Here is a 9,506-nt window from a genome sequence, read left to right as displayed (position 1 = left end):
CCGGGATCTGCTGGAGCCACTCGCCTAGCTTGGGAGTCACCGCACCTAGTGCTCCGATTACCACGGGGACCACCATTACCTTTACACGTTACTGACATTTTTGTAGTAATTTGCACCTAAAACTTTTTTCATTTGATGAGTAACACTATAAAAGAGTTAATATTAAATTTAATTCTAGTTATGAGTTAAATTTTACTCTATATGGTAGTAGAAATTTTACTCCATGAGAGTTTAGTTTTAACTCCTATAAAGAGTTGAAAAATCAACTCCCGGAAAAGAGTTACTCTAACTCGGCACTAGAGTTCATTCGATGGTCACGCATGTACACTCAAATGTAGTTAATCTGAACTCCCAGAGAGTTTATTCCAAAGACCAGAATTTGCTGTGTAGGAGCTATTTGTTCTTATTTTTTATTATTTTGAAATTAGTTAAAGTTTGTTGTTAGTTTACTTATATTTTGGGGTTTATTTACAAGTTTATTCGTAGGTTAATATTTGTTTCAATGTTTTGTTTGTTCGATGTTACCTTGTTAAATTAGTCAGTAAGAGCTGTAGGGCCATTTTGTTTCTATAAATAAAGAGACTGGTATAGGACCTGAGACCTAGCTAGTTAAGATGAGCACTTGGCTGTCAGGGTTCGTTTAGCTAATCTGTGCAGGTGAATGAATTTACCCGACTAAAGAAATCAAGAGAAACGCTCCGGGCTACTCAGTCACTAATTACTGTTACTGTACTTTTATTACAAGTATGATACTGTAAAAGCAACAGGCTGCACCCTGCCTCAGCTCCTGTGCAGAGCTGATTATTAAATATGTGCAAACAACAGCATGTTTTCAGTCTCTTGCCACATCTGTAAAGACAGAAACATTTATTTTTTTTTAAAAAAGCTTGTACTTCAGTAACTCCTCATTAATCGGGAAGTATGGATTAAAGTACAGTAGTGTACTGTCATACTGAAAAAAGAAGAGAAGAACTTCAGATCCCGAGTGTGTGAGGACAGAAGAATCAGCTTTATTTCAATTTTGAGGGATAAAATTTATATTTGAGTTTGATGGTTCTTTTCTCTTCTTTGTGATTACAGGAGCTGCCCTCAGATTCAGACCTCAGCACCACCCAGTGACAGCAGACAGATCATCCAACATGTTCACATGTTAACTGCAAAATGAACTGATGAAAACAGTACAAAGGTTAAAGTACCACATGTGCTGTGGTGAAAGCTGCAGCTTTATTGATACAGTTAAAGACAAAAAACAAAAGGATTAATCACTCATGTAACTGTGTCACTATATATCAGCATTGACAGGACCTGTTTGGTGTTTCACTTAGCTGCTGATCTCAGACCTGCACAGCTTCCATTTTAAACACTTTATGTACTCAGCTGCATGAAGAGCACGTTTGAGTTTCTCTGACACAATTAAATAAAACCTGATGAAGGTCAAAGGTCGTCACTTGTATGTTGAACTACAAACTTGTGATCTGGAATTCTTTCACAGTTTTTTGCAGATAGTGTGTTATTTACCACAAAGTGATTCAAAGTTATTCATACCAGAGTAACCAGAGAGGATCATATATTTTTCTACAGGACTGAATATAATATCTTTATGTAAAAGTCCGGAGCCTCTGGGGAGTATCCGAGTATTTATAACATTACACAAACCAAAGGTCTCCATCACAGTGTTCATGAAATGCTGGGTTTATCCATCTCCTGGGGCGGGCCTACGGGGGAGCTCTGAAGATTTCCCTGTGAGGGAGCTGTTGGTGAAGGTCATGAGTCCTGCTTGATCAATGCGATGAGCTTCAGTGTTCCTGTTGTTTCTTAAATGATGCCTCTCTCAGTGGGTCAACAGAACATCTGGCACAGGACAGCTGTGATGAAAGAAAGGGAAGAAGTTTCTCCAAACCTTTGGACCCAGGAAACCCAGCTTGGTCCTGATGGTCTCCCTCACTAGTTTCTGTCCAGGGTGAATGTAGCCATTGATATAATATGGACTCTATTATTAAATGAAAAAAACAAATTACACTACACTACTGAAACATTCTGCTGATGTTTTTAAAGTTTCCATGTTACCAGGCTGTAGAGGGCTCTGAAGATTTAAACCGTTTTAGATCCATTACACTCACAGTCTTATGTTAAAATCTCAAAGGACAGCATTATATTTTTGATATTAACAGTAACTCTGAGCCTCTGTAGAGTGTGCAGATGATCTCATCGCTGTCTAAAAATGGATAAAAAAAACCCCCTAAGAAGTGCTGAATCATTCAATAACACAGACTATTAGAGTAACAGGTGTGTAGCATTTCTAACTAGCAACAAGCCTCCAACACAGTGCGTATGCTAGCGGCTAATCTAGCTAACGAATTAACAACAGAGTGATTTTAGAACTATAAAATGATAAGCTGTGTTTCTTTTTTTTATAACAGTGACATGGTTGTATTTACCTTAATTAAATGAGTCGTCAGTCGCGGTAAACCAGCAAAAAACTCGATAACAGACACCAGGCCCATTATAGCACCATTGAAAAAGAGGCTCTTGCCTTACTCCTTGCGTTACAGCATTTTGAGGTCTATGTCGGGTCAAGTGTGCTGCCTGTGCAGGTGTTTACCGATCACAACCCACTGGTGTTTCTTTCCCAAATGCGCAACTCCAATCAAAGACTTATGTGCTGGTCGTTGTTATTGCAAGATTTTAACTTGGAGATCAATTACAAGAAAGGGAAAGAGAACGTGTTGGCTGATGCCCTGTCTAGAGCACTTTCTCCTTGAATTAAACATTTTGGGGGTAATGTTAATTCTTGGGAAAGGAGGTGTTATGACTGTGATCGTAATCATGTGTGAATTTGAGTGTCCAGGTGCTCCTCCGGGATTGGTGCATCCAGGGTGGATGGCTCACACCGATTGGCTGAGGACTGGGAGGCAGCGGATAAGAAGAGACCGCCAGGGATTGCCAATTCATTCATCCTCGGCCCAACCCAACCGGCAGACCGTTCACTGTGTCAAAATATTATGTTAATGTAAGAGCATGTAGGGGTGGACCGCCTTTTTGTTTGATCAGTTTTCTCCTGTTTTTGTTAGGCAAGGAGGAAAGTGATTGTCATTTGGTTTAGTTCTTTTGAGTAGGTAAGTTGTGTTTATTCCTGAGATAGGTTACCTTTTGTTTGTTGTTTTGGCCTTGGGTTCACCCTGAAGTTATGATATGCTCCCTTCCCTTGTTTAACTGCACTTATTGTAAATAAATCACTGTCACAAAATATTAAGTGTGTGACGTGCTGCTTGGGGTTGGACGGGGATGGATCACCCTTTATGTTGTGGTCTGGCCGCGCCTAGACGGGCCATAACACTGGGCTACGTAAAAAGTGTAGAGGGGCATGTTTGCGGTCATGTCCAGCGGGTGTATGGGCGGGAGCGTTACACAGTCGGTCCACCTCAAGTCACTACTGCGCAGACTCTGGCTCCAAATTTGCAAGATGGCAGCCTCCACAAGTGGGATATTTCGGCTTCATTTTTGCACAATGGGAGGAGGCGGTGTCGCGTCATCCATCTTTTTTACAGTCATTGGTATGCACTAACACTTAGGACCATATAATAATAAATATGTCCGTGATGAAAGTTGGGCAGCACGCTAACGTCCTTACTCCACTCTGTATGCTCGTATGGGTCAGACCCTTTAACTCCTTTGATTTTTTCCTCGTACTGTTTTTTGCCTTATCGTCAAGTCTGTCTTCATACGGACCTGCCGTGTTCTCCGTTGTTTTGTACATAACTGTTTTTGGGGCAAATAAAATGGAAGTAGGGATTAAAACCGCAGAATTAATGATTACCGGTGCTGGAAATACTAGCGCTTGGTGCAGTGTTTTGATTTTGTTGCCACTCGTACTTGACATGCAATGCGTGAAAGTCACGTGGTCTGTCAATCTCTATTTGTGCCACAAAACCAGCCAATCACAGACTTGAATGTAAAAAAAATCTGATTGGCTGTTTCGGTCTCCAATCACCTCAAAATGACAAAATGCAATATCAGACCATCATACCAGAATCCATTTTGTCCAAAATGCAAATGAGGCAGTGGCGAAGGGAGACAGAGTGGCGGATTTTGAAATATTAGTGTATGACATCTCATGAAAAAGAAAAAAAAAATAAAGCACTGAAACGTGCGCCGCTTTTCAGTATGGTTACTACCGTTTATGTCAGAACCAGATACCGGTACCCATCCCTATTAATGACGACATTAATCAAATGTGAAGCATAGTTTTGATCTTCTTTTACTGCTGGTTAAGTGAATTTTGGTCAAAGAGTGACAAAAACCTGCATCTGTAGCATCTGAGAGATGTTAGTTTTCAGCCCGTGTAGGGTGAGAAAACCGACATCTCACAGGTTCTGATGTGTCGGGTCCGCACTTTGTGTTTACGTCTTTGTTTTTACGTCATTGTGTGGAATCCGTTTATCTGCTCACTTTTGCTGTTTTAGCTGTTTGGTGATTGTTGAAATGAAAGCTTTAACCTGAGATTCTGGCATTTCTTGCTAAATACATTAATATTTAAAAATGGATTGAGGATTTAATTAATTGATTTTGCTTTATTCAAGCTAAATTCGATTTTAATCAGAAATCACATAACTGAAACCCACCCCTAGTGGAAACAGGAGTATTTTTCAAACAGAACTTCTGTAATTAGGGAGCTTTCCTCATACCTTGCACCGACACCTTTTATCGCTTTTCCATGGCTGCTGCGGAGACTCAGGTCTTTTGGATTCTACTGGGGTGGCAACATCTCTGTTGGGGACAGGAAAAGACTGAACAGGCTGATCCTGAGGGCCAGCTCTGCTCTAAGGCGCCGTCTGGACACAGTGGAGGTGGTGAGTGACAGGAGAATGGTGGCTTAGCTGTCATCCCTGTTGGACATCCAGGAGACTCTGATAGCACTGAGCAGCTCCTTCAATGACAGGCTGCGGCATCCATGGTGTGGGACGGAGAGATATTGCAGGTTTTTCCCTCCAACTGCTGTCAGACTCTGAAAACTTGTCTCTGCAGATTACCACACATGTGCAGACAGACAGACAGACAGACACACACACACACTTGTAACCGTCACCCCGATTTCCTACTATGAAATCAAACAAAACAGATTTCATTTAATATTTTATTCCGTTTTATTCCATTAATATTATTCTGTTAACATTTTTCAGTTTTATCTACACAGTGCCAAATTGCAACAACAGTCACCCAATTGGGTAGCATACAGTGTTCAGGAGTAATGGAATATATGTACGACCATTACGTATTTAAAACAAAAAATATGAGTAACTGTATTCCATTACAGTTACCGTTTAAAAAAGGTGGTATTCAGAATAAAGTTGTTTTATTGAAATAAAGGAATTACACGGCGGTATTTTCCTGTTTCATATGTTGAGCTATGCTCTCTCTATTTTTTTTGGTAATTCCACACTGGTGGAAACCCAAACAAAACACGCATTAAGAGGCTCAAATGCCTGTGTCTCAATCTCACATCTCATAATGATGTAAAGAAATATTTTTTAAAATGATTTCATATAAAGCCAAAAGGCAGAGTGTTACAGGTATCACCCTAAAGAATGTAGCCTCATGGGCAGTGTAGTTCGTGCTGCAGGGAGAATGGACTGCTATACCCGTGTCTGTGAGCGCCAGGGAGGGAGAAAAAGGAGAGTGTAAAAGTACGAGCTGTCACCGACCAGAAACAGGAGCTGGAACCATGTAAATATAATAACAACCACTGCAGCCAAAAAGAATGCCTGATGAGCCCAGTTGTAAGTATGCTATTAAGACTGGACGGTACACTTTTTTGTGTTTTCCTCTGAAACAATAAGTTCTGTTGGAGCAGCCTTTCAACGTCTCTCTCGTAATCCAACATTGTGGACCTCATACTGTACTGTACTTACTTACAGAGCAATTCATGGATGATAGTTTCAGCCACCCTGTCCAGTACCAAAGTCCCTCTGTATGCGAGTGAATGTTAGACAGAAGCACTAAAAACCTTAGATAAAGTGCTTGTGTGAATGGGTATGATTGGGTGAATGCATGAGTTTTATAAAGCGCTTTGAGTGCTTATTGTCAAGGCTGTGTGCAGGCAGGCAGGATAAAGAACCCAATATGCAGACTCATGGAGGCAGAATTCAAAGTCCTCTGCTTTATCGTAGGCCAAGTTTAAAAAAAAAAAAAAACGGAACAAAACTTAAACTGAGCCACGAACACTGAGAACAGAAACAGCCATGCCAGTCTGAGGGTACAACATGACACTTACAGAAAGGAACACGGGGCTTAAATACACTGAGGGAGTCATCAAGGAATTACAGACAGAAGGGGAACACAGCTGGGAGGAATGAGACCTAATGAGACAGGGGAGTGACGCTAGCAACACTGACATAAGACATAACCCTTCAAAATTAAACAGGAAACAACTCACGAAGACACAGACTTGACACAGAACTAAACCTACAGTCGTGGCCAAAGTTTTGAGAATTACATAAATATTGGAAAAGTTGCTGCTTAAGTTTTCATAATAGCAATTTGCATATGCTCCAGAATGTTATGAAGAGTGATCAGATGAATTGCATAGTCCTTCTTTGCTATGAAAATTAACTTAATCCCAAAAGAAAAACTTTTCCACTGCATTTCATTGCTGTCATTAAAGGACCTGCTGAGATCATTTCAGTAATTGTCTTGTTAACTCAGGTGAGAATGTTGACGAGCACAAGGCTGGAGATCATTATGTAAGGCTAATTGGGTTAGAATGGCTGACCTGACATGTTAAAAGGAGGGCGATGTTTGAAATTGAAATCATTGTTGTTCCATTGTTAACTATGGTGAACTGCAAAGAAACACGTGCAGCCATCATTGCGTTGCATAAAAATGGCTTCACAGGCAAGGATATTGTGGCTACTAAGACTGCATCTTAACTCATTCACTGCCAGCCATTGGCAGTGAATGAGTTAAACCCATTGACTCATTCACTGCAATTGACGGCTATAGACGTCAATGGCAGTGAATGAGTTAATCAACAATTTATAGGATCATCAAGAACTTCAAGGAAAGAGGTTCAATTCTTGTTAAGAAGGCTTTCAGGGCATCCAAGAAAGTCTCCTAAAGAGGATTCAGCTGCGGGATCGGAGTGCCACCAGTGCAGAGCTTGCTCAGGAATGGCAGCAGGCAGGTGTGAGTGCATCTGCACGCACAGTAAGGTGAAGACTTTTAGAAGATGGCCTGGTGTCAAGAAGGGCAGCAAAGAAGCCACTTCTCTCCAAAAAAACAAACAAACCCATGAGGGACAGATTGATCTTCTGCAGAAAGTATAGTGAATGAACTGCTGAGGACTGGGGCAAAGTCATATTCTCCGATGAAGCATCTTTCCGATTGTTTGGGGCATCTGGAAAAAAGCTTGTCCAGAGAAGAAAAGGTGAGCACTACCATCAGTCCAGTGTCATGCCAACAGTAAAGCATCCTGAGAGCATTCATATCTGGGGTTGCTTCTCATCCAAGGGAGTGGGCTCACTCACAATTTTGCCCAAAAACACAGCCATGAATAAAGAATTGTACCAAAACACCCTCAAACAGCAACTTCTTCCAACAATCCAACAACAATTTGGTGAAGAACAATGCATTTTCGAGCACGATGGAGCACCGTACTATAAGGCAAAAGTGATAACTAAGAGGCTTGGGGAACAAAATGTTGAAATTTTGGTTCCATGGCCTGGAAACTCCCCAGATCTTAATCCAATTGAGAACATTGTGGTCAATCAAAAACCCACAAATTCTGACAAAGTCAGTGAAGTGATTATGACAGAATGGGTTGCTATCAGTCAGGATTTGGCCCAGAGGTTGATTGAGAGCATGCCTCATCGAATTGCAGAGGTCCTGAAAAAGAAGGGCCAACACTGCAAATACTGACTCTTATCATAAATGTCATGTAATTGTCAATAAAGGCCTTTGAAATGTATGAAGTGCTTGTCATAATATTTCAGTGCATCACAGAAACAACTGAGACAAAGATCTAAAAGCAGTTTAGCAGCAAACTTTGTGAAAACTAATATTTGTGTCATTCTCAAAACTTTTGGCCACGACTGTACACTAAGGCACAAGACACATACAAGACACAAAACCTAAGAACAAAACCTGAATAAACTGTAACATGGAATTATACTAATAAACAACAAAGCATAACAAAAACATCAGATTACAAACCATAATACAAAGGAATATAAGAAACTGAAAATGCTGGGTTAAAATGACCCAGAACCGTGACACATTGAGAGTAGAAAAGCGCTATTTAAGAACCAGTCCATTAACCATTTATACCCAGGGAATGCCATACCCTGCATTTACAGATCCACAAAGAAGGTGTTCCACTCAGACCCATTGTTAGCAGCATAAACTCAGCCACTTACAACATCTCGAAACACCTTGCTACCATCCTAGCACCTCTTGTGGAGAACACCCACAAGAACTCCACCAACTTCAGCGACAAGGTCCAGAAACTTACCCTGGATCCAGATGAAACTATGGTGTCCTTTGATGTAGTCGCTCTCTTCAATTGCATAGCTACTACGGAGGCAGTGGAGACTGTCAGAAAATGACTACAAGAAGACAGCACCTTGGAAGAGACAACCAAATTCACCTTGCCAATCAGATTTGCACATTGTTGGACCTCTGCCTTACCACCACATATTTCAAATACAACAAGGGTTTCTACAGTCAAAAACTTGGATGTGCCATGTACTCCCCGGTGTCACCTATTGTAGCCAACCTTTATATGGAGAAGGTGGAAAGAAAGGCTCTTGGCTCGTTTAGAGGGAGAGTACCTTAATCAAAACCCAAGCAGTGGAATCCTTCACTGCTCACATTAATGCCGCGGATAAAAACATCAAGTTCACCAGAGAACACACAAAGGATAACTGTTTGCCATTCCTGGACTGTGCCATGCGCATTGAAGAGAATGGAAACCTCAAAATTTAAGTTTACCGGAAGCCCACACACACGGACCAGTACCTCCTCTCTGACTGACACCACCCCATGGAACACAAACTCGGAGTAATCAGGACTTTACAACACCATGCAGGAAACTTTCTGCTCTAAGCCTGAAGGGAAAAAGAAGGAACACACACACAAGGAAGCTCTTAAAACATGTGGTTATCCTAATTGGGCTTTCATCAAGTCAGTAAAGATGCACAGAAAAGAAGATGAGACATTAGCTAGGCAGGATAAGAAAGACAAAGGCAACAACATTGACATCCCCTATGTAGCTGGTGTATCAGACAAAACTCCTAAACACAAACTTAACAATGTAGTGTTGGTATTAAAAAATTTGCATTGCCTCAATAAAGCTATGCTTTTTTATTAATAAGTGTTAAAAAGTTATACAGTGTAGTATTAAGTAGACACAGCCCTGAAAATAAAGGCATTAGACTGTGTCCTTGGGGAGTAGAAAGCTGTAGACTTTCGCCCACGCTTGCCTGGGAAAATGTAGATAAGAGGGGACCATC

At 41.0% G+C, this 9,506-nt stretch overlaps 1 pseudogene; it reads left to right on the top strand.

Moving 5' to 3' along the window:
- Positions 1-3,285: 3,285 nt before the first annotated feature.
- LOC102205883 (uncharacterized) lies at positions 3,286-9,506 on the top strand (annotated as a pseudogene).

The sequence above is a fragment of the Pundamilia nyererei genome, unplaced genomic scaffold (genome assembly GCF_000239375.1).
Source record: "Pundamilia nyererei isolate P.nyererei 1_Seehausen unplaced genomic scaffold, PunNye1.0 scaffold00427, whole genome shotgun sequence".
NCBI lineage: Eukaryota > Metazoa > Chordata > Actinopteri > Cichliformes > Cichlidae > Pundamilia > Pundamilia nyererei.
Note: the sequence above shows the minus strand (reverse complement) of the source record. Positions and strands in the feature narration are given on the sequence as shown.